The 24,201-nt window shown below is 37.6% G+C and overlaps 1 protein-coding gene across 6 annotated transcripts in view; it reads left to right on the forward strand.

Moving 5' to 3' along the window:
• Positions 1 to 24,201, forward strand: part of CCSER1 (coiled-coil serine rich protein 1) — a 1,490,059-nt gene that overhangs the window by 92,887 nt on the left and 1,372,971 nt on the right. For 2 of the 6 annotated variants that reach the window (XM_055111627.2, XM_057302107.2), the window contains exon 1: positions 12,693 to 16,135. The exons of 3 other annotated variants lie outside the window; for them this stretch is intronic. The gene's annotated coding sequence lies outside the window, so the exon portion shown is untranslated. Of the gene's footprint in view, positions 1 to 12,691; positions 16,136 to 24,201 lie in introns of those variants that run through there. One more of the 6 variants, XM_055111626.2, reaches the window with a different exon arrangement.

The raw sequence follows: 24,201 nt of genomic DNA on the forward strand, positions 1-24,201 counted from the left end.
TCTACATGAGAATAATGGTAACATGAATTAGAAGTATAGAAATAGGGATGAGGAAAATGAACTTTTTGTGAGAATGTATCTACAGGATGCACTGACGTATTTGTTGGGGATTGATGGGGAGAACAATGTCATTGGTAATTCCTATGTTTTGGGACTTCATTATGATAGGAAATATAGGAGGAGAAGTAAGTTTGGAAAGAAATGATTAATTCTGTTGTCAGGTTATTTTTTAGAATGGACATCCAATTGTAGATGTCTGGTAAACAGGTATGCCTGAAATATTTATCTTGAAAGGTGTCAGGGCTTATTTTTCACACTACATAATTTATATATTACTCATTCTCATCATCCTAATTATTATATATATGTTGTCGCCTTCAAATCTACATTATCAGTCTGTGTCACTTACCTAAACCCTAGTCCCAAGTATATTTATCTGTCTCACTTGTGAGTTTAATCTTATTTTCAATAAAAATCATGCCTTGCTCTTCATTGTAAATGAAGTGGGGATTTTTCATATCCCACTACTTGTATTGGGCATATGGACTATTGTTCAGTTTTAGATACTGACAAGCATACTTATTTTGTGAGAAAGATTATGATTGTACTGGTTTTGATATCACTCTTGTACCTGAAATAATACCTTGTAAGTATCCCATGCTTAAATAAAGTTATTGAGTTAAATGCTAGAACTCCGAGTCTTTAGAAAATAGTGTAATAATGATAAGTAAAATATTATTAAGAACTTTTATGTTGCTAATATTTCTCTGTCTTAAAATTACTAAGACCATGTACAGTAGTTTCCCCTTATCTGCAGTTTCGATTTCTATGATTTCAGTTAACCTGTGGTCAATCCTAGTCTGAAAATAGGTATGTATAGTACAATAAGATGCCTTGAGAGAAAATGAGAATACACATCACCTTTATTACAGTATGTTGTTATAAAATATTTTGTTTTTAGTTATTTTTGTTAATCTTTCACTGTGCCTAATTTAGAAATTAAACTTTATCATAGGTGTGTATGTATAAGGAAAAACACAGTATAGATAGGACTTGGTACTATCTGTGGCTTCAGGCATCTGCTGGGGGTCTTGGAAGGTATCCTCTGTAGATAAGGGGCAAATACGGTAATTCAAAACATTTAATTTCATCACATTAGCACTTATCTCAAAACAACAAACTATGCTTCTCTGGGGCTTATTCTATGATTTTTTTTTTAACTTTGTCGCCTATGTGATTTTTTCCCCTGCACATGAATATATATTTCTTTTTGATTTGCTTTTTTTTTTGCTTTCTGTGACTTAAGCTATCACTCTTAGATTTTAATGAACAGGATTTCTGACAACATAACAAAACAGAAATCAGGTTTGATGGGCTTCAGCATACATGAAGTGCATATCCTCTCTGAAAAAAATTCAAGCATGCAACACATCTGGCATGTTTCTGTACTTTGTATCCATCTCTCCTGGCCAATCTTGTGCATTTGCGACAGCAATGACATTGATGAATCACTTTAATTTACCAGGCAGTGGACACCTTGCCAAGGCTATCTGTAAGAACCAGCTAGAGCTGGTCCTGATCATTTCAGATATGTGTATTGTTTCAGAAAACTGTAACTGATCAGATGCAATTTAGATGTATCATTGCACCACAATCACACAGAAATACATATTTTAATAACCTCTGGATTTTAATTTTTCTTATTCCCTTCTCCATTTTTGAAATAAAGATAAATATATAAATATATGCTAATTTAGTTATGTGGCAAAATTAATCATGAAATAATTTGGCAATTTTTTGCATTGTGAAGATGATTTAGAAATTGAATTTATATAAATGGGAATCGATTTTTACAAAACAATATTATCTTTATGTCATTTAATAAGCAAGGAATCATTATTTTGACAATAAAAAAGTTGTATCAATTTTTCACTTAATACTTCTAACCTGAGGTGGGAAACAGGCAATAGAATACATAAAATCCTAAACTATTATAAGTTTCCGTGGAAATATGCTTAATGGTAGTATAAGAAAAAATAATCTTGGGAACATTGTGGAGAGAGTAGATAATTACATGTAATATGAAGAGGTTATGTTCTCTTGATGCTTAGAGTATATGACAGTTATATATTTTTGAAAATCATTCAGAGCTAATATTATATTTAGGTAGACTAGATAGCTTGCTATAATTATGTGGTACAATTACAGCATTAAAAAATTCAGCATATTTACAGAGCACCTACCATATGCTAAGACCTGTACCAGGCATTTTCACACATACGCAGTGCATTAGACAGCATATTGTATTATAACACACAAGCAGGATCTGGTGTCCTTGAAACAAACGTCTTCGCTTGTCATTTTTTGATATTGATACCTGGAATTCTGATCAAACCTCAAAACATAAAACTTTCATCACTATTAAAATACAAATTGTATCTCTATTTCTTAAAAATATATATTTATTCTTTCAGGGAATTATTACTTGAGTCTTTAATAACATCTACCCTTTGGCATGAATGATTACTGTATAATGTCTGCTGTAAGCGAGCTTTGACAGCAGAAGTAGGAATGAGTTCAGATGCCTTGACTATTTGAACTGATCTGGTACAGGACAAAAACTAAGAGCCATATGATAAAGATTGTTTATTTGTTTTGCCTACATTACATATCAAGTGGGACTGATCCTGGCTGCTTTTATTACCACTAATTGAATAAAACATAACTCATATATTAGATAAATGAAATATTTATACCTAAATATCTAAGTTATTCTTTGTTTTTTCTTTGTAATATTCTCAGAATGACTCGCATGTGTTCACTCTGTAACAGTAGTACAAGCACATCAAATTATCAAAGAGTAAATTTTGCAGGCTCAGGTAACAAAGCAAGCTGGTGCATGGAAATGATTTCTGGGGTGGGGATATTCATGAGACATAATCTTGAGACAACTCTGGTTTAAAGACACAGGGTCCCATATTTGGAGAGGAGCGTATTTAGAAGGGGTCTTCCTGGGGCCTTCTTTCCTTAAGAAGATGTCTTATTTCTCATTAGCATTTTAAAAAAGAGACCTGGATAAAATAATTATAATTTAAAATATACTTCTATCCATTCCTATCTTTTGTGTTCTTATAATTAATTTTCCTTCCTTCTCTTTCACTTCACTATTCATGCCACCACATTGAAACATTTCCTATTGTTGTTAGTCGGAGTTATGTGCATAGTTCACAAGATGAAATGTTTTAATAGCATTGCTTCTCTTTTAAAGGCAAGTTTGGGCTTGGCTAGATTTAGGAGTTGCTTTGAACATGTGGCTTAGTGTATTGTTTCTAAATGACAATATGGGAATTAGAACAAGGGAAGGAACAGATCACACAATTTACGCACGTTTATTTTATAGTGGAATTTTTCTGTTATCTAAATTTCAAAGTGCCTTTTTAATCCCTTGGTACTCTCTACCAACATTGGTTTTTTAAATTTTGTTTTTCCTTGTTTTCAATGTATATCTTTCATATTCATATTTGCATGAATACCTTCCATAATTATTTCAAATGAGACCTTAATGAATACAAACTCTTTCTGATTTCTTTTAATTGAAAAATTATTGAGTAAATTATAGATTCATATGCAGTTTTACATGCAGAGTTTCCGTGAACCCTTTGCCAATTTCCCCCAGTGCTAATATCTTGCAAAATTATAGTACAGTATTATACCCTAGGTATTTACTCAATCCACCAAACAGTTAGATTTCATTAGTTTTCCATGTATTTATTTGTATGTATATATGTGTGTGTGTGTTTAGTTCTATACAGTTTTTCACATATATAGGTTCACGTATCCATCACCACAGTCAAGATGCTGAACAGTTCCAGCACCACAAGGGTTCCTCCTATTCCCTTTGTGTAACTACACTCATCTCCCTTCTGTTCCCCCATTCCTAACCCCATGCAATCACTGATATATTCCTCATTTCTAAAATTTTGTAGTTTCAAAATGTTGTATAAATGGAATGATACAGTATGTAACCTTTTTGATTGACTTTGCCTATGTGTTTTAAACAATTGATATGTATTTTTTTCACTATTGGATTTTTGTCAAAAGACTGTAAGTATGTGATAAAAGATAATATTGATTTTACTGTTATAGATTCAGGGTAAATTTGTACTTCTTTACATTTTAGCATTTATGGAAATTACTAGCCCTTCATTATTTATATTGATGGAGGGACCAGAGACCCAATTGCATGGTACAAAATACTACAGGCTACGAACAAGAAGTATGTGACTGTGGGTCAGAGAAATATTGATTGCATTGATTTTCAACATGGATGATTCATGTGGACATTGATCACTGGAGTGTAATATGGACCAGGTTATCTCAAGGGTGTCCCAAGTGAGAGACAGAGGTAGATTTGGCATCAGAATGTCTAGTAGTTTACATTATCTTGAGCCTACTTTATGACCTTAATGGACTGTAACTGAAGGGAATGTGTTAAATGTATACACTGTTAATCCAGTGATTTCAGTGAAATAATTTTGGATCTAGAAGAAACAATATAATGTAAAAAAAAGCCTGTATTGCATTGAATATGACATGGGTCAAAGAAACTTGCTCTTTGTAGGCCCAAATTACAGAATTTATTTTATTGCCTTCTCAGTTTATTTGTCCTATGGGAGAGGAAGTAAACAAAAATTAATTAATATTCTTCACAATTAGACCTTTATGACTTCAAGAAGGTAGATAATGTCTTTTTCATCTTTGTATCTCAGTGCCTAGCTAGATAGAACATGCTCAGTAAATATGTGTCGAATAACTGTAGCTTATGAGATTGGGAAGTTGCTAATGTAAGTGCATATTGCCCTAGTACTCTTTTCAGTCAATATTTTCTTCATGTGTTAGTAAGAGATAGGTTGGAATTTTTAGCAGCAGTATCATACAAATCTTTAGAGATTTTATATTTATCTGTGTACAGAACTCAGCTAATCAATTTGAGTTCATTGTTAGAGCTCCAATTCATCAGAAGACGGAGAAAAGGCAGACTCCTGAGGTTGACATATGACAAGGGAATTTCTATAGTTTGCATTTTATTCACTTTTTCCCAATGCCCCTTTCTATTATCATTGCTTTGTGGGGTGTCAGTATCACCTAACAAACATTTGAAGTGATTTTGAAGATATTGTTATAAAACAGCAGTTGTAATGGATTACTCAGGGTGCTGCATTGTACAATGAAAATAGGCTTAAGTAGAAAACTGCTGGCTATCTAGAAGTGTCTTTTGTGGCAGGAAATATTTTAGATAGTTTGTTCATCACCAGTGTTTATCGTTTGCTATCCCAGTCTATTATAACATATTTTTTCTTTCAATTCTCTAATTATTATAGAGAAATGATTACACTGTGGAACACACATAATGATTAACACATGAAACACACACATATGTTTTATTTCACACTGATTTAAGATACATTCAATGGAAGAAGAGATTTCTGGCTTTTCCACAGTTAATGTGTAATGTTTGGCATGTAATAGACACTCAAAACAGATTTTTTTGAAAAAATGAGTAAATGAGTGGTAGTATTTGTAATTTAAAACTGATGCAGAGGGATGTGCCAGTTTCAGTACTGTAAGGGCTCCATAAAGGCAGGATCATAATTAGCCTAATTCTTATTAGTATATTTCTTAATGACTCTGAATTTTCCAAGAACATCAGAGACTTCTAGTTCCTGGCTTGTGTACTCTAGCAGCTCTCAGTGGTTTAGTGTGCAGGCCCTTATTCCTCTCATGTATACAACTTCCCAATCATAAGACAGGCCTGTAAGATCCTGCAAAATTTGGTTCTACTCTTTCTGCTTCTACCCTTCCTGACTTCCTTTTTTTTTTCTTTTTTATTTTTGAGACAGTTCTCACTCCGTTGCCCAGGCTGGAGTGCAGTGGCACCATCATGGCTAACTGCAGCCTCAGCCTCCATGGGTTCAAGTTATCCTCCCAACTCGGACTCCTGAGTATTTGGGACTACAGGTGCACACCACCATACCCGGCTAATTTTTTTTTTTTTTTTTTTTTTGTAGAGACAAGGTTTTTCCATGTTTCCCAGGCTGGTCTCAGACTCCTGGGCTCAAGCCTTCTGCCCACCATGGCCTGCTAAAGTGCTGGGATTACAGGCATGAGCCACCATGCCCAGCCTAAAGTGACTTTCTGTTACCTATTCTAAAGTTAAGAAGAAAACAAAAATGGAAAAACAAGCAACCTAAACTACAACCTCCACTCTTGAGTGGGACAGATTTCTATAGATCTATTATCTCATTTGAGTCTCATGACAACCTGAGAGGTGGGCATTATATTATCTATTTGGCAATTGAGAAAATAGAGGCTTATAGAGGCTATGAAACTAGGCTAATGTCATAAGTGCTGGAACTAGTCTTTGGTCTTATAGCAATAAGATTCTAAAGCTATACAGTTAGGTTATTGCTGGATTTGTCTCTCCTACTTTTGGTATAGATCCTACTTGCTCTGTCTGGGCCATCTCTACTTTTTGATCTATTGCTTTTTTCCTCATTTTTGTCTCTTTTCATTCCCTGGAGATTGATGCTTTAGATATGCTACTGGTTTGATAACAGCTTTGCTTCAGTAGTGGATTAAAATTGGCCACAGATGCTTTGCTGCTTCTCTCATCAAGAAGTGGGATCTATTTTTCCTCTTCTTGAACCCAGGAGATAAACTTGTGACTTGCTTTGACTAATAGAATGTGGTATAAGTAATACTATATCAGTTATGGGCTTTAAGAGGCCTAGCAGCCATGACTTTCACTCTCTTGGACCCCTAGGCCATCATGCAATGTGGTTGGCTACCCTATTAGAGATGCTGCAAGGAGAGTGAGAGAGATGCCTGGTTAGCTAGCAGTTCTTCCAGCTATCTCAGCTGAATCACCAGGTGTGTGAGTGGGGTAATTTTGGATTTCAGCCCCAAATGAGTGCGCAGAAAACTGCTTCTGCATGAATGGCCTATGTGAGATCAGCAGAAAAGCCAGCAAGCTGAGCCTTGCTCAAATTGTAAAATCATAAGCAGATACACAGTCATATTAAGCCATTAAATTTGGGAGTGTTTTGTTTTGTAGAAATAGATATCTGAAATACCCAGTGACTTACACATTTACTTCATCTCCATATACTGAAGACCGAGTGTTAGTTTCTGTCATCCCTATGCCCATCCCAAGATACTGGGCCCTCAGGCAAGGTGAGGTTCTAGTTCCTCTAGGAAAGGCAAAGAAATTTAAGGGATATGGGGTGTTAAAATTAGACAAGTGAAGATGCAGTTGGTATAAGAAAATTCATATCAACTATCAGAAGGCTGCTTTTGCAAGAGGAATATAGTTGGTTTTGAGAATTCAAGGAATGGGAAGATAAAACATGTTGAGAATCCACATATGAATAAATATATTTAACTTCAGTGTGATGAAGCTTTCTTTACAGGTGCTTCACAAAGGGGCTTTGGCTTTCCACCTTGTTGAGATATGTGACTGTTGTGGAGGTGTGCTTCTTGGTCTTCCTTCAAGAAAGAACTTGTCCTTCAGCTATGAGGAATACAGGTAGATGACAGGTCTTGGCTCCCAAACCTTTAGAATCCTCTTCAGGATTCAAGCTAAGGTCATACTTTTCCAGATCATCTCCCAGCCAATGACTGAGCATGATGGGGTACTAGGGACCTGACCATTTCTTCCAATGTAGGATTCACTTGACCAGTTGTCTTTTTGGCAGAGTGCCACATGGGTTAGTCAAGACAGTGTGGAATTCTTATTGCATTCCCTGCATTGTTCTCCATGTCCAGTTCTTCTTACCCTCTGTTTTCCCCCAACAAATGTCAGATCTGCCTTGTGGTCTGAAGGCTTTCTCTGCATAACCCTTTTTCATTCCCCTTTACCTTTCCTGATGCTACTCCCCAGAAATCTGGTACTTCTAACTCTGGCTCAGCATCTGCTTCTGAGCAAGGTACAGTTGAGAGAACTAAAATGGCAAATCTATCAGATTAATATGATCTGTAGTTTGTTTGCTTTTAGGTAGAGTTGGATAACCATTTTACAACAATTCTAAGAAAACTTCGTGTGTTTTACTGCATGAGATGCCTTTTGAAGTAGAGAAGACATCTGTCTAAATCACCAACTTTATACTTTGGGAAATCTGTGTTTATTGCCAAATTGCAAAATTGCATTCGTCTTATAGTCCTTAAAATTTATTTTACTTCCTAATATTTGTAACTACATAGAGTCATTTGAATCTGCTAAACATAGCACAAAAGGTGGAAATACATCAGTATTTAGTAAAAGACATCTATTTAAATTAAGCTCCTTGCAACATGTATTCAGCTATGAGGAATTTTCTGAGCAAGTAGCACTAACATTGAAAATTATTATAGAGCTTATGGGGGGAGGAGCCAAGATGGCAGAATAGGAAGAGCTCTGGTCTACAGCTCCCAGCGTGAGCGACACAGAAGATGGGTGATTTCTGCATTTTCGTCTGAGGTACCGGGTTCATCTCACTAGGGAGTGCCAGACAGTGGGCGCAGGTCAGTGGGTGCGCGCACCGTGCACGAGCCGAAGCAGGGCGAGGCATTGCCTCACTCGGGAAGCGCAAAGAGTCAGGGAGTTCCCTTTCCTAGTCAAAGAAAGGGGTGACAGATGGCACCTGGAAAATCGGGTCACTCCCACCTGAATACAGCGCTTTTCCGACGGGCTTAAAAAACGCCGCACGAGGAGATTATATCCCGCACCTGGCTCGGAGGGTCCTACGCCCACAGAGTCTCGCTGATTGCTAGCACAGCAGTCTGAGATCAAACTGCAAGGCGGCAGCGAGGCTTGGGGAGGGGCGCCCGCCATTGCCCAGGCTTGCTTAGGTAAACAAAGCAGCTGGGAAGCTCCAACTGGGTGGAGCCCACCACAGCTCAAGGAGGCCTGCCTGCCTCTGTAGGCTCCACCTCTGGGGGCAGGGCACACACAAACAAAAAGACAGCAGTAACCTCTGCAGACTTAAATGTCCCTGTCTGACAGCTTTGAAGAGAGCAGTGGTTCTCCCAGCATGCAGCTGGAGATCTGAGAACGGGCAGACTGCCTCCTCAAGTGGGTCCCTGACCCCTGACCCCCGAGCAGCCTAACTGGGAGGCACCCCCGAGCAGGGGCAGACTGACATCTCACAGGGCTGGGTACTCCAACAGACCTGCAGCTGAGGGTCCTGTCAGATAGAAGGAAAACTAACAAACAGAAAGGACATCCACACCAAAAACCCATCTGTATATCACCATCATCAAAGACCAAAAGTAGATAAAACCACAAAGATGGGGAAAAAACAGAGCAGAAAAACTGGAAACTCTGAAAAGCAGAGCACCTCTCCTCCTCCAAAGGAACGCAGTTCCTCACCAGCAACAGAACAAAGCTGGATGGAGAATGACTTTGACGAGCTGAGAGAAGAAGGCTTCAGATGATCAAATTACTCCGAGCTACAGGAGGAAATTCAAACCAAAGGCAAAGAAGTTGAAAACTTTGAAAAAATTTTAGAAGAATGTATAACTAGAATAACCAATACAGAGAAGTGCTTAAAGGAGCTGAAGGAGCTGAAAACCAAGGCTCGAGAACTACGTGAAGAATGCAGAAGTCTCAGGAGCCGATGCGATCAACTGGAAGAAAGGGTATCAGCGATGGAAGTTGAAGTGAATGAAATGAAGCGAGAAGGGAACTTTAGAGAAAAAAGAATAAAAAGAAACGAGCAAAGCCTCCAAGAAATATGGGACTATGTGAAAAGACGAAATCTACATCTGATTGGTGTACCTGAAAGTGATGGGGAGAATGGAACCCAGTTGGAAAACACTCTGCAGGATATCATCCAGGAGAACTTCCCCAATCTAGCAAGGCAGGCCAACATTCAGATTCAGAAATACAGAGAACGCCACAAAGCTACTCCTCGAGAAGAGCAACTCCAAGACACATAATTGTCAGATTCACCAAAGTTGAAATGAAGGAAAAAATGTTAAGGGCAGCCAGAGAGAAAGGTCGGGTTACCCACAAAGGAAAGCCCATCAGACTGACAGCAGATCTCTCAGCAGAAACTCTACAAGCCAGAAGAGAGTGGGGGCCAATATTCAACATTCTTAAAGAAAAGGATTTTCAACCCAGAATTTCATATCCAGCCAAACTAAACTTTATAAGTGAGGGAGAAATAAAATACTTTACAGACAAGCAAATGCTGAGAGATTTTGTCACCACCAGGCCTGCCCTAAAAGTGCTCCTGAAGGAAATGCTAAACATGGAAAGGAACAACTGATACCAGCTGCTGCAAAATCATGCCAAAATGTAAAGACCATCGAGACTAGGAAGAAACTGCATGAACTAACGAGCAAAACCACCAGCTAACATCATAATGACAGGATCAAATTCACACATAACAATATTAACTTTCAATGTAACTGGACTAAATGCTCCAATTAAAAGACAGACTGGCAAATTGGATAAAGAGTCAAGACCCATCAGTGTGCTGTATTCAGGAAACCCATCTCACATGCAGAGACACACATAGGCTCAAAATAAGAGGATAGAGGAAGAGCTACGAAGCAAATGGAAAACAAAAAAAGGCAGGGGTTGCAATCCTAGTCTCTGATAAAACAGACTTTAAACCAACAAAGATCAAAAGAGACAAAGAAGGCCATTACATAATGGTAAAGGGATCAATTCAACAAGAAGAGCTAACTATCCTAAATATATATGCACCCAAAATAGGAGCAACCAGATTCATAAAGCAAGTCCTGAGTGACCTACAAAGAGACTTAGACTCCCACACATTAATAATGGGAGACTTTAACACCCCACTGTCAACATTGGACAGATCAATGAGACAGAAAGTCAACAAGGATACCCAGGAATTGAACTCAGCTCTGCACCAAGTGGAACAAATAGACATCTACAGAACTCTCCACCCAAAATCAACAGAATATACATTTTTTTCAGTACCACACCACACCTATTCCAAAATTGACCACATACTTGGAAGTAAAGCTCTCCTTAGCAAATATAAAAGAACAGAAATTATAACAAACTGTCTCTCAGACCACAGTGCAATCAAACTAGAACTCAGGATTAAGAAACTCACTCAAAACCGCTCAACTACATGGAAACTGAACAACCTGCTCCTGAATGACTACTGGGTATATAACGAAATGAAGGCAGAAATAAAGATGTTCTTTGAAACCAACGAGAACAAAGACACAACATACTAGAATCTCTGGGATGCATTCAAAGCAGTGTGTAGAGGGAAATTTATAGCACTAAATGCCCACAAGAGAAAGCAGGCAAGATCCAAAATTGACACCCTAACATCACAATTAAAAGAACCAGAAAAGCAAGAGCAAACACATTCAAAAGCTAGCAGAAGGCAAGAAATAACTAAAATCAGAGCAGAACTGAAGGAAATAGAGACACAAAAAACCCTTCAAAAATTAATGAATCCAGGAGCTGGTTTTTTGAAAGGATCAACAAAATTGATAGACCACTAGCAAGACTAATAAAGAAAAAAAGAGAAAAGAATCAAATAGACACAATAAAAAATGATAAAGGAGTTATCACCACCAATCCCACAGAAATACAAACTACCATCAGAGAATACTATGAACACCTCTACGCAAATAAACTAGAAAATCTAGAAGAAATGGATAAATTCCTTGACACGTACACTCTCCGAAGACTAAACCAGGAAGAAGTTGAATCTCTGAATAGACCAATAACAGGATCTGAAATTGTGGCAATAATCAATAGCTTACCAACCAAAAAGAGTCCAGGACCAGATGGATTCACAGCTGAATTCTACCAGAGGTACAAGGAGGAACTGGTACCATTCCTTCTGAAACTATTCCAATCAATAGAAAAAGAGGGAATCCTCCCTAACTCATTTTATGAGGCCAGCATCATCCTGATACCAAAGCTGGGCAGAGACACAACCAAAAAAGACAATTTTAGACCAATATCCTTGATGAACATTGATGCAAAAATCCTCAATAGAATACTGGCAAACTGAATCCAGCAGGACATCAAAAAGCTTATCCACCATGATCAAGTGGGCTTCATCCCTGGGATGCAAGGCTGGTTCAATATACGCAAATCAATAAATGTAATCCAACATATAAACAGAAGCAAAGACAAAAACCACATGATTATCTCAATAGATGCAGAAAAGGCCTTTGACAAAATTCAACAACCCTTCATGCTAAAAACTCTCAATAAATTAGGTATTGATGGGACATATCTCAAAATAATAAGAGCTATCTATGACAAACCCACAGCCAATATCATACTGAATGGGCAAAAACTGGAAGCATTCCCTTTGAAAACTGGCACAAGACAGGGATGCCCTCTCTCACCACTCCTATTCAACATAGTGTTGGAAGTTCTGGCCAGGGCAATTAGGCAGGAGAAGGAAATAAAGGGTATTCAATTAGGAAAAGAGGAAGTCAAATTGTCCCTGTTTGCAGATGCCATGATTGCATATCTAGAAAACTCCATTGTCTCAGCCCAAAATCTCCTTAAGCTGCTAAGCAACTTCAGCAAAGTCTCAGGATACAAAATCAAAGTCCAAAAATCACAAGCATTCTTATACACCAACAACAGACAAACAGAGAGCCAAATCATGAGTGAACTCCCATTCACAATTGCTTCAAAGAGAACAAAATACCTAGGAATCCAACTTAGAAGGGATGTGAAGGACCTCTTCAAGGAGAACTACAAACCACTGCTCAAGGAAATAAAAGAGGATACAAACAAATGGAAGAACATTCCATGCTCATGTGTAGGAAGAATCAATATCATGAAAATGGCCATTCTACCCAAGGTAATTTATAGATTCAGTGCCATCCCCATAAAGCTACCACTGACTTTCTTCACAGAATTGGAAAAAACTACTTTAAAGTTCTTATGAAACCAAAAAAGAGCCCGCATCGCCAAGTCAATCCTAAGCCAAAAGAACAAAGCTGGAGGCATCACACTACCTGACTTCAAACTATACTACAAGGCTACAGTAACCAAAACAGCATGGTACCGGTACCAAAACAGAGATATAGATCAATGGAACAGAACAGAGCCCTCAGAAATAACGCCGCATATCTACAACTATCTGATCTTTGACAAATCTGACAAAAACAAGCAATGGGGAAAGGATTCCCTATTTAATAAATGGTGCTAGGAAAACTGGCTAGCCATATGTAGAAAGCTGAAACTGGATCCCTTCCTTACACCTTATACAGAAATCAATTCAAGATGGATTAAAGACTTAAATGTTAGACCTAAAACCATAAAAACCCTAGAAGAAAACCTAGGCAGTACCATTCAGGACATAGGCATGGGCAAGGACTTCATGTCTAAAACACCAAAAGCAATGGCAACAAAAGCCAAAACTGACAAATGGGATCTAATTAAACTAAAGAGCTTCTGCACAGCAAAAGAAACTACCATCAGAGTGAACCAGCAACCTACAGAATGGGAGAAAATTTTCACAACCTACTCATCTGACAAAGGGCTAATATCCAGAATCTACAACTAACTCAAACAAATTTACAAGAAAAAAACAACCCCATCAAAAAGTGGGTGAAGGACATGAACAGACACTTCTCAAAAGAAGACATTTATGCAGCCAAAAACCACATGAAAAAATGCTCACCATCACTGGCCATCAGAGAAATGCAAATCAAAACCACAATGAGATACCATCTCACACCAGTTAGAATAGCAATCCTTAAAAAGTCAGGAAACAACAGGTGCTGGAGAGGATGTGGAGAAATAGGAACACTTTGACACTGTTGGTGGAACTGTAAGCTAGTTCAACCATTGTGGAAGTCAGTGTGGCGATTCCTCAGGGATCTAGAACTAGAAATACCATTTGACCCAGCCATCCCATTACTGGGTATATACCCAAAGGACTATAAATCATGCTGCTATAGAGAGACATGCACACGTATGTTTATTGCGGCATTATTCACAATAGCAAAGACTTGGAACCAACCCAAATGTCCAACAATGATAGACTGGATTAGAAAAATGTGGCACATATACACCATGGAATACTATGCAGCCATCAAAAATGACGAGTTCATGTCCTTTGTAGGGACATGGATGAAATTGGAAATCATCATTCTATGTAAACTATCGCAAGAACAAAAAACCCAACACCGCATATTCTCACTCATAGGTGGGAATTGAACAATGAGAACACATGGACACAGGAAGGGGAACATCACACTCTGGGGACTGTTGTGGGGTGGGGGAAGTGGGGAGGGATAGCATTGGGAGATATACCTAACGCTAGATGATGAGTTAGTGGGTGCAGCACACCAGCATGGCACATGTATACATATGTAACTAACCTGCACATTGTGCACATGTACCCTAAAACTTAAAGTATAATAATAATAAATTAAAAAACAAAACAAAACAAACTGGCCTTATGAACCTTAGACCAATCTTGAGGGTATAAAAGGCTTCGCACTGAAGTGGCCATAAAAAAAAAAAAAAGAGAAAATTATTATAGAAAAAGCAGTAGAAATCATGGTGCTGTTTATTATCATTTGAAAAGTATTTTTTTTATTTTGTTCTATTAATATATTTCAATATGAATGATGCACTCAGATCTTGGATAATTAGCACATAACAACGTAAATAATAAAAATCATTTATTGGACACTATTAAATTATGCCTTTCTTACATACATTTTTTCTAGTAAAATGTGCTGAAATTTACTTCTTAATCTTGAGATGTAATAAAGTGTTTTAAGGTTACTTTTAAAAATAAACATTTAAAAAATGTTGTGCTTATATGATATGAATGGAAAACAAATACTTTTGAGGTTTGAAATTTTAAATCAGAAAATAATAATATTAGGCAGCCTTTGTATTCCCAGACCTCTTGTATTTATACAGGGGGATCTAGGGCAAAAATAATTGCTGAAATATAACATTTATCTGGGTGGGCCTCTGCCTCTCTCTTTTTTTTTTTTTTCTTTTGAGATGGTGTCTCGCTCTTGTCACCCAGGCTGGAGTGCGGTGGCATGATCTCAGCTCACTGCAAACTTTTGCTCCCTAGCTCAAGCAATTCTCCTACCTCAGCCTCCCAAATAGCTGGGATTACAGGTGCCCGCCACCACGCCCAGCTAATTTTTGTATTTTTAGTAGAGATGAGGTTTCACTACGTTGGCCAGGCTGGTCTTGGCCTCCTGACCTCAGATGATCCGACCGCCTTGGCCTCCCAAAGTGCTAGGATTACAGGCTTGAGCCACTGCGCCTGGCCCAACCTTTCTTACTCTTTTGAAAATGCTTCTGGAGTCCATTGATACATTCTGTGAGACCTGGTGGGAAGAAATAGGCCTCAAGGCACACTGAGTTTTTGAGTTGCCCTCTACATTTTTAAAGCTGATCATTATTGAGTCCCTATTATCTGACAGATACTCTGCTAAGTTATTTATTTAAATTATCTCATTAAACATTATCACAATCATATTAGATGGGGACTGTTATTATTTCCATCTTATACACAATAAATTTGAGGCATAGAGAGGTTAAATTTGAGCAGTGTCACTGTAACTCACTTTAAAAAACTGTGTGATAATTAAATGGCAGTCCTTGGTTTTAACCCAGTTATGGCTGGCTGTAAGTTCCATCCCGTCATGACCATTATGTTTCCTCAACTTTTCTATTCTCCTACTTCCTTTGCTGTGCTCTCAGTCACTGGGAGACGAAAGTGCTGCTGGTTAGCACAGAAGAAACTGCTGCTGCTGCAGCTTCTACTGTTGTCTGCCATCTCTGTTACCATCGAGACCGGGGCTGTGTATGCTCGAGGTGCAGGGAGCTAATGTATAAGGAGTTAAATGAACTCTTGCTGCTGCCAAATATGTTGTTATCACTAACTGCACCGCTGCTGTCATTAGTGCTGCTGCCAATACTGCAAGCCCTGCTGCTGCCAGTGCCAATTCTGCTGATGCCTTGGGCTCTCCATGTCCCAGGGTGATTCCATAGACAAGCAGCTGCTTTTAGATTTCACTTGCTCATTACCTGTAGATCCTTTGCCTTAGGACTCAAGCTTAAGCCCATGAAGCCTGGGATAGAAGACAATTGGAGGTATGTTTTATCTTCCCTAGCATCTGGGACAACTGGCCTTGAACCAAACGTGCACCTCGTTTTTCTTTTCCCTTCTTCCTCTGAGATTTCTTTTCCCAGAGGCTCTTATTTCATGCAATGATCCACTAGCCCTGGAAACAGGAACATAAACACTCGAATCCTAGAATGAACATAATTTAGTCTTAACTACATTAGATATTTTAGTTTGAAAGAAATCACTCACATTTCATAATCCTGAATACATATAAATTTATACTTAGTTATCTGTGCAAAAATTGAATCATGATAATTATTAAAGAATTACTATGCAAGTGTAAATAGCTTTGGTATTAACCAAGAGTGGTTTCAGTGTGCTTTTGTGAAAAAAAATACTAGAGTTCAAAAATTCAGGTCTATATTTGAAGCTCTGTCAATAATTCATATACCTCATATCAAAGAGCTTACCAAGGGACAAGATGATTTTGTTAGTGGGAGTGGTTTATTTTTTACTTTTGCTTCCAACCCTAACTCAGAAGAAGGGCAATAGTCTATCAAACCTGGAAAATAAGAAAACAGCATTCAAATTTACAAAGCTCTATTCACTAAAAACATGCAAAATAAGTAATTTTTTTTTGAGAGAGTGTCTCATTGTATTTCCCAGGCTGGAATGCAGTGGCATGATCATGGCTTACTGCAGCCTTGACCTCCCAGGCTCAAGACATCCTCCCACCTTAGTGCCCCCAAGTAGCTGGGACTTCAGATGCATGCCACGATGCTTGGCTAATTTTTAATTTTTTGTAGAGATGTTGCTCATGCTGCTCTTGAACTCTTGAGCTCAAGCAGTCCTCCCGCCGTGGCCTCGCAAAATGTTGGGATGACAGCCGTAAGCCACTGCGCCTGGCTAAAATAAAGAATTTTTAACTGGAGGAAAAGAATCTTATGTTGTTGAATTCTTTATTGTCTTAACTGAAAGCAAAAGCCTGTTTGAACTTTTTTTTTATTCGAGAAAAGCATATGAGGAGAAAAGAGCTCTAAGTTCTATGCCAGATGCTTACAAAAAAATTTGTTTACTAGTAGTTTAGTGGGACAGGGGGTGGGGGTAAAAGAAAAAGTTGTATTAAAATCTTGATGAAGATATTCTGCATCAAGGACTATTTTATTTTTTCTTAAGGGCGAAACAATCTGTTTTCTTATTTGAGGCCAGTGAAAGTTTATATTTCTATTCCACCTGGGATAATAACAATTGAGAGTTTTGTGTTTTATTTTCTCTAATTGAGAATATGGGGATTGGTAAATAATATGGTAAGTAATTTGCATTTAGAATAAGGTGAGGCTCTTGGTTTTCCAAATTATTGATTTGTGGAGTGAATTTGCATCTAGGACTCTAATTTTTTTTTCAGTAAATTTCATGAGAAATGTTATTGTTTTTAGGAATGTAATTTTATTAAAAAATTTGTGGGAATTTTGGGATGTATTTATATTTAAAGTTATCATAACATGTTAGATGTTGTCATACTGTGTGTGTATATGTGTATCCTATATGTGTGTATGTGTGTATATTTAGCACGCATTTTTCTTTTTATTTGATTTGGTTTTCTTAATTTTAAAGTTGGAATGAAAGAAAAATGTGTTAGTATATGATTCATAAAAAACAAACCAGTGATGGTATTGTGTTTAAGCATCTCAATATGGATATGGGTTTTGTTATATTTTGTGAGCTACATGCCAGAGTATATTGTAAAGAAGTCTATTTATAGGTAAAATAAAGATGAGAAAGCAGTGCAGGGAGAAATCAAATATAATTGTCTTACATTTCTGATTCTCCTTCATTTTTAGTTTTTCATGGGAATTTCTGTCTTTTATCTGCATGAAGATGCTAATGTTCTCTTAATGTACTTAAAATTGTAGAGTAAGAATTTCGAAATTTGTAGGAAGACAAATGGCATTTATAAATATTAGTGTTTATGAGTACTTAATATCCCCTCTGTCATCTGCATTTAATGTTTTCGTTTCCTTTTAACAGTATGTGTAAGAACTTCTTGTGCTGTGCTTAGAGTTTTTTTCCTAGATAAATTTTTTTCTTATGCTCTAAACCTGTTTAAGGAGATGAGATTTGAAAGTAGTTGAATTCAGAGCTGTTACTTGAGCAGAGTGTTTCTCAATAGCTTTTCCAAGAAAATTTTAAAAGATTAAAATCAATTTTAATCTTTGTCGTATAGGCCACAGAAACTTTCATTCATACATCCTTAGAAAATCAAAACAAGGAAAAATAACAATTTGGGAAATAATCAATTAAAACCATAACTATATGGGGGGGTCTTTGGAAATGGAAGGCCCACAACCTGCCTATATATGAAGCCAGTGTTGTCTGAACTGAATTCTACCATAGGGTGGACTTTTTCTTAACGTCTGAATTTATTAACCTGTGAAAGGGGAACTTTAAATTGAAAATAACGACAACATCTTAATTATGGTGATTTTACTGAAAGACTACTACCATAATAAGATGTATTCTAGGTTTCCAGAGTAGTGGCAGCTGTCAAACACCAACATTTCTCCCTGAGAATAGGTTTAGTGTAGTGTGTTTTTCAAGGACAAGTTGCTCAGTGAGCCCTGCTAGTTAATATTCAACAGTTTTCTTAATCAAAATTGTGGTCTTGCTCCCTAGAGTGTTTGTGAAAATGATTGTATGTTTATCAGAGCCTTCAACAGCAGAAAAAGAGAATTCTTGGGCTAGGTGCTGGTAATGAGAACCTATATTAATCCCAGGGTGCTGATAAGAAAAGGAAAATCCTGTCAGAATACATTGTTTGTAAAAAAATGATTACTGTAGCTCAAAAAGTCAAACCTTTTTTTTGAAGCCCTTGTACCTTCTATAACTTCAATTGTTTATCTGGGATAATGGGGAGGTAGGGGTATGGTGATATCCAGCAATCCACTCCAGGAGTGGTATTTTAGTGATCAAGTAGTCTGGGGGTCTGTTAATCATTGCTTCTGTTGCATACCTTATTAAGGGTCCTCACATGATTCCTTTAGATTACAAGAAGGTCTTACTGAAGTAAAGCTTGTGAGGTATTAGAGAGCTGAGTCTGGCATTGTACAAATGGTATTGAAGACTCACATGGGAAAAACAAGCTTGCCAAATAAAATAATGCAACAGCTAACATTTTCTATGAAATATTTTGCCTAGGATGCAGGTTTTGTTACTGCTTTTGTTTTTAACCCTAAACTGTTTTCTACTGTCAGGTGATACTGCCCTTGAAACAGAGCTGTCCTGGTTGAATGTGACTTTTTTCTGCCGTGGGTACCTATCACTTCCTTCTCACACCCCCTCAACTCGTGCGCACATACACACACATACATCTGAAAGAATCAAGGATGAACAGTTTGAACAATATGATCTCTGTAATACTATAAAGAACATTTACTTTTGGATTTTGTTTTGTTTTGTCTGTAATGGAGCTCTATAGGAATTAAATCTTCTGAAAACAGTCTTTTTAAAATATTAGCTTGGTGGATTTCTTCTAGCATTAATTTTTTTTTTTGAGACAGAGTCTCACTTTGTTGCCCAGGCTGCAGTGCAATGGCATGATCTTGGCTCACTGTGACCTCCACCTCCCAGGTTCAAGTGATTCTCCTTCCTCAGCCTCCTGAGTAGCTGGGATTACAGGCATCTGCCACCACACCCAGCTAATTTTTGTATTTTTAGTAGAGACGGGGTTTTACCATGTTGGACAGGCTGGTTCCGAACTCCTGACCTCAGATGATCCGCCTGCCTGGGCCTCCCAAAGTGTTGAGACAGGTGTGAGCCACCGTGCCCAGCCAGAAAGTTTTAGTCAATAACACATTTTTTGAGTAGTTGTTTAACATGATTAAAAGCACACTTGGACATTAATTAGGAAACAATAAACATACATCCCATAGGAGTTAATCTTTGTAAACAACACCAATTTTGAAGGCTACAGTCAGTTATATTGATCACTTCAGTGATACTGAGACATATACTGCACTTTATGGATTGATCTTTGACATAGAAAGATCAGCACGTTAATGTAAAAAATTGCCACTATGTATTTGAAATTTAAGCCCTACTATTAGCTAATATTCAAAATAACTCATTTACTTGATACTGTAATGTGTAGTCAACTGATTTTTCCTTTTAAATAGATTGATCTGTTTTATATATATATTAGAGGCAGAGTCTCACTCTGTCACTTAGTCTGGAGAGCAGTGGTACAATTATGGTTCACTGCAGCTTCCAACTCCTGGGCACAAACAGTCCTCTTGCCTTAGCCACCACTATGCTCAGCTAATTATTTTTAATTTTTTTTTTGTAAATGTGGGCTCTTGCATTGTTGCTCAGTCTAATCTCGAACGCCTGGTCTCAAGTGACTCCTGCTTCAGCCTCCCAAAGTACTGGGATTATAGGCATGATCCTGCACCTGCCCCAATTCTGTATTTTTATTTGTTCTTAGTTGTAGCTTGTAATTATTTCCAAATGTGAATAATAATCAGATTGATTCAATACCAAGTTTTAGAAGAATTGTGTATCAACTAGTCCACTTTGAAGAGGAAAACCACATAGTAGGTTAAACTAGTGAGTTTAATTTAAAAATATTACTAAAGTATGACAAAAGAGTAACTTCTCTCTAAGATATAGAGAAACCTAAGTGGTACCCTGAAGCTAAAGGAGTGTAACCAAAGAATGACAAACTTGGAAGAGGATCAGATCTTAAAGAGAAGGTGTAATTCATCTCACTGGAGAGCAGAGAAGTTTTCGAGTTTGGCTGAGCATCCAGAGATGGCCCATAGTCATGGGGCAAGCTGGCGGCCAGTAGAATAGTCGGCATGGATAACCAAACCAGTGGCTGTGTTTCAGAGGACATGAGCACCCTCCAGGGAAGAGTATGGGGCCTGTAGTGGACTCAGTAGGACTGCCGGAGGGGAGGGGGCCTCAGGTAGATGGCCCACAGCCCTACAGAGGGAATTCTGACTCTGATGGGCATTTCTTTCTGGAGAGGGCCTTGGGAAGATTGTCTCTAGCTTGAGACTGCAAGATTGGCAAGCAACCACATGTTCTTATACCCTGCATGGCTTGGCAGGGCTACACTGAATGTCCTCACACCTCTACCCAAATCACTGACTCCTGTGTCACCAGAAGTCATGGAAGAGCCCCTTCCTCCTGCAGTGTCCCTCCAGCTTCCTCTACTGGGAACACTCAGCATCACATCCATTGTAAAGAAGAAATACTTAAAAGAATTCTATCTATGATCATAGGACATATATTTGTGGAAAAGTGCATTTGGAGCTGGGAGGCAATTAATTCATAACTAGCACACATTGCCTTACATTTAGGTGCTGGTTATAGCTAATATTGTGGCAAAAATGACAACTCTAAATGCCGTAAGAATGTCATGTTGCTTTCAGGTGCCCAATTTTAGCCCCTTGGACTTGTCCATCTGGATTAGTCACGTTATCCTAGTTTTCAGTAGCTGATCTTAGGCCTGTGCTTATTTTTCACCATATCCTTCAAAGACACCACCTATAGCTCTCTGCAGTGGGAATGAAAGCCTGTCTACATATACCACTGTAAATATGCTCAAATTCTTTGAGTGTTTGAGCAGCTTCAGTCAAAGGAATTCATGGTGTATCAATATTCTAATTAAAACCATTTAGATCACTTTTATAAGCAAGTGAGGAAACTGTTTAGCCCCAGAGTGTGCACTAGTAATAGCACATAGTTCATTTCACAAAGCTAAAGAGCAATATTGATGATAGGGCACTAAGGAGCATGCAAGTGCATAGATGAATTTGTTACTAGTCAGTCATTGTTTTTCTCTGTTATTAGTACAGCTACTATTGTGGTTTAGGTGAGAAAAAGTTATTAGTGACTGCTTTCTGGTGCTTTATAGGTGCTATCATTTACTTTCATGTTCATATACTGTTGTAATCATGTATGAATGAGTTGCCAACTATTATATATTATGTATACGTAAGAGACAGGTAGAAAGGTGCATGCCGGTATCAAATATGATATTTACAAAGATACATATTAATAATTACTAGATAATGGTGGTTTATTATGAACCACAGTAATAGCTAGATGCTAAATCATTCACAATATTTATGTCTATTGTTGCTTTAACATAGGAATTACCGATGGCAATCACATTTTATTTTCCTAGCAGCCAGAACACTTTTGTTATACATCATTTATTCTTTCTTAAAAGAAAAATAATCCTTTCTAGAAACACTGTTATTCCTTTGACAATTTGCTTTGGATTTGTAATCTTTCCTTAGGGTGCTATTTTTTTTTTCTTTGGGGAAAAGAAGGAAAGGGGTACACGTGGTTAAAAAAATTCCAACATGAATAAATCCAACAGATAAATTGTTAGCAATTACATTTTTAAGAGTGTTGCAGGAGCATTAACATTGAGAAACTAATACTTAAGTACAAATGGTTTAATTGTAATATGGAAAATAGGTGATGGTATAAAAACTATTATGATTCATATCTATAAAATTAGTAATGGAATGATTATAGGACAAGAAATATGCTTTGGTATGAAATTGTATTCTAAGAATCTTCTATCATAAAATCTAGTTAGTTAAATCTACTAACCCTGAATTTAAGATCTGTGAATGAATTTACCTTTATCTACCATGAAAATAACAAAGCATAGGCTGGGCGCAGTGGCTCCCACCTATAATCCCAGCACTTTGGGAGGCCGAGGTGGGCAGATCACTTGAAGTCAGGAGTTCAAGACCAGCCTGGCCAACATGGTGAAATCCGGTCTTACTAAAAATAAAAAAAATTAGCTGGGCATGGTGGTGCATGCCTGTAATCCCAGTTACTTGGGAGGTTGAGGCAGGAGAATCATCTGAGCATGGGAGACGGAGCTTGCAGTGAGCCGAGATTGCGCCAGTGCACTCTAGCCTGGGCTACAGAGCAAGACTCCGTCTCAAAAAGAAAAGAAAAGAAAAGAACAAAGCATAAATTTAGTGGACCTAGGAGTACTCTTAGGCACTATTCCCAATGTTAAGGAACTTAAAATCTGTAGCTTTTAAACTGTTGATATTTTTTATACTATAGTACGAAGAAATGTACAAAATAATTGAGTCAAAAGTATACAATTTATTTAGAACAAAAAAGCATATGAAAAGGATGATGATAATAAATGAGTGTATTGAAGAGATAATAAAATGATGGACAAGAACATGAACCTAGTGAACAATGTAGTAAGCTATCAGTTAGCAGATAATCACAAAATGCATCATTTCCATGGCTCTGTGAAAACTAACCTTAAAAAAGTGATTTTTCCCCTTTGGTTAGAAGGATAACAATTAATTATAGAGCACATTTATTGAGTGTCCACTAGGTACGTGACTGATATGCACACAATTAGTTGTTTTTACTAATCGTTTCACTAAGATACAAATTATTCAGGACCTGTTGTAAGTTTTAAATACAAGTTCAAACACCACCAGAGACTTGCACAAGGTCATACAGCCCAAAGTAATGAACAGAGATACAAATCTTAGATTGCACATCCTCAAAGCCCAGGCCCTTTCTACTACATAGTGTGGCTTCTAAAAATTAAAAATAGTGAAACTGCTTGGTTCTTGATGTGCTGGGGACTTGATAATTTCATAAATTCCATGTGGAATTTAAAGACTGAATATTCAGCTAGTTGATCTCTCTCTCTTTTCTCTCTCTCTCTCTCTTTTTTTTTTTTTTTAAATAGGATCTTGGTCTCTTGTCCAGGCTGAAGTGCAGTGGTGTGGTCATAGCTCACTGCAGCTTCAAACTCCTGGGCTGAAGTAATCCTTCTGCCTCAGCCTCCCAAGCAGCTAGGACTACAAGTGCACATCACTATGCCAGTCCTGTTTTTATTTACTTATTTATTTATTTACTATTTTTTTGAGATGGAATCTCGCTCTGTTGCCCAGGCTGGAATGCAGTGGGACAATCTCGACTCACTGCAACCTCCGTCTCCCGGGTTCAAGCAATTCTCCTGCTTCAGCCTCCTGAGTAGCTGGGATTACAGGAGCGTGCCACCATGCTCAGCTAATTTTTATATTTTTAG

This window comes from Pan paniscus, chromosome 3 (genome assembly GCF_029289425.2).
Source record: "Pan paniscus chromosome 3, NHGRI_mPanPan1-v2.0_pri, whole genome shotgun sequence".
Lineage (NCBI taxonomy): Eukaryota > Metazoa > Chordata > Mammalia > Primates > Hominidae > Pan > Pan paniscus.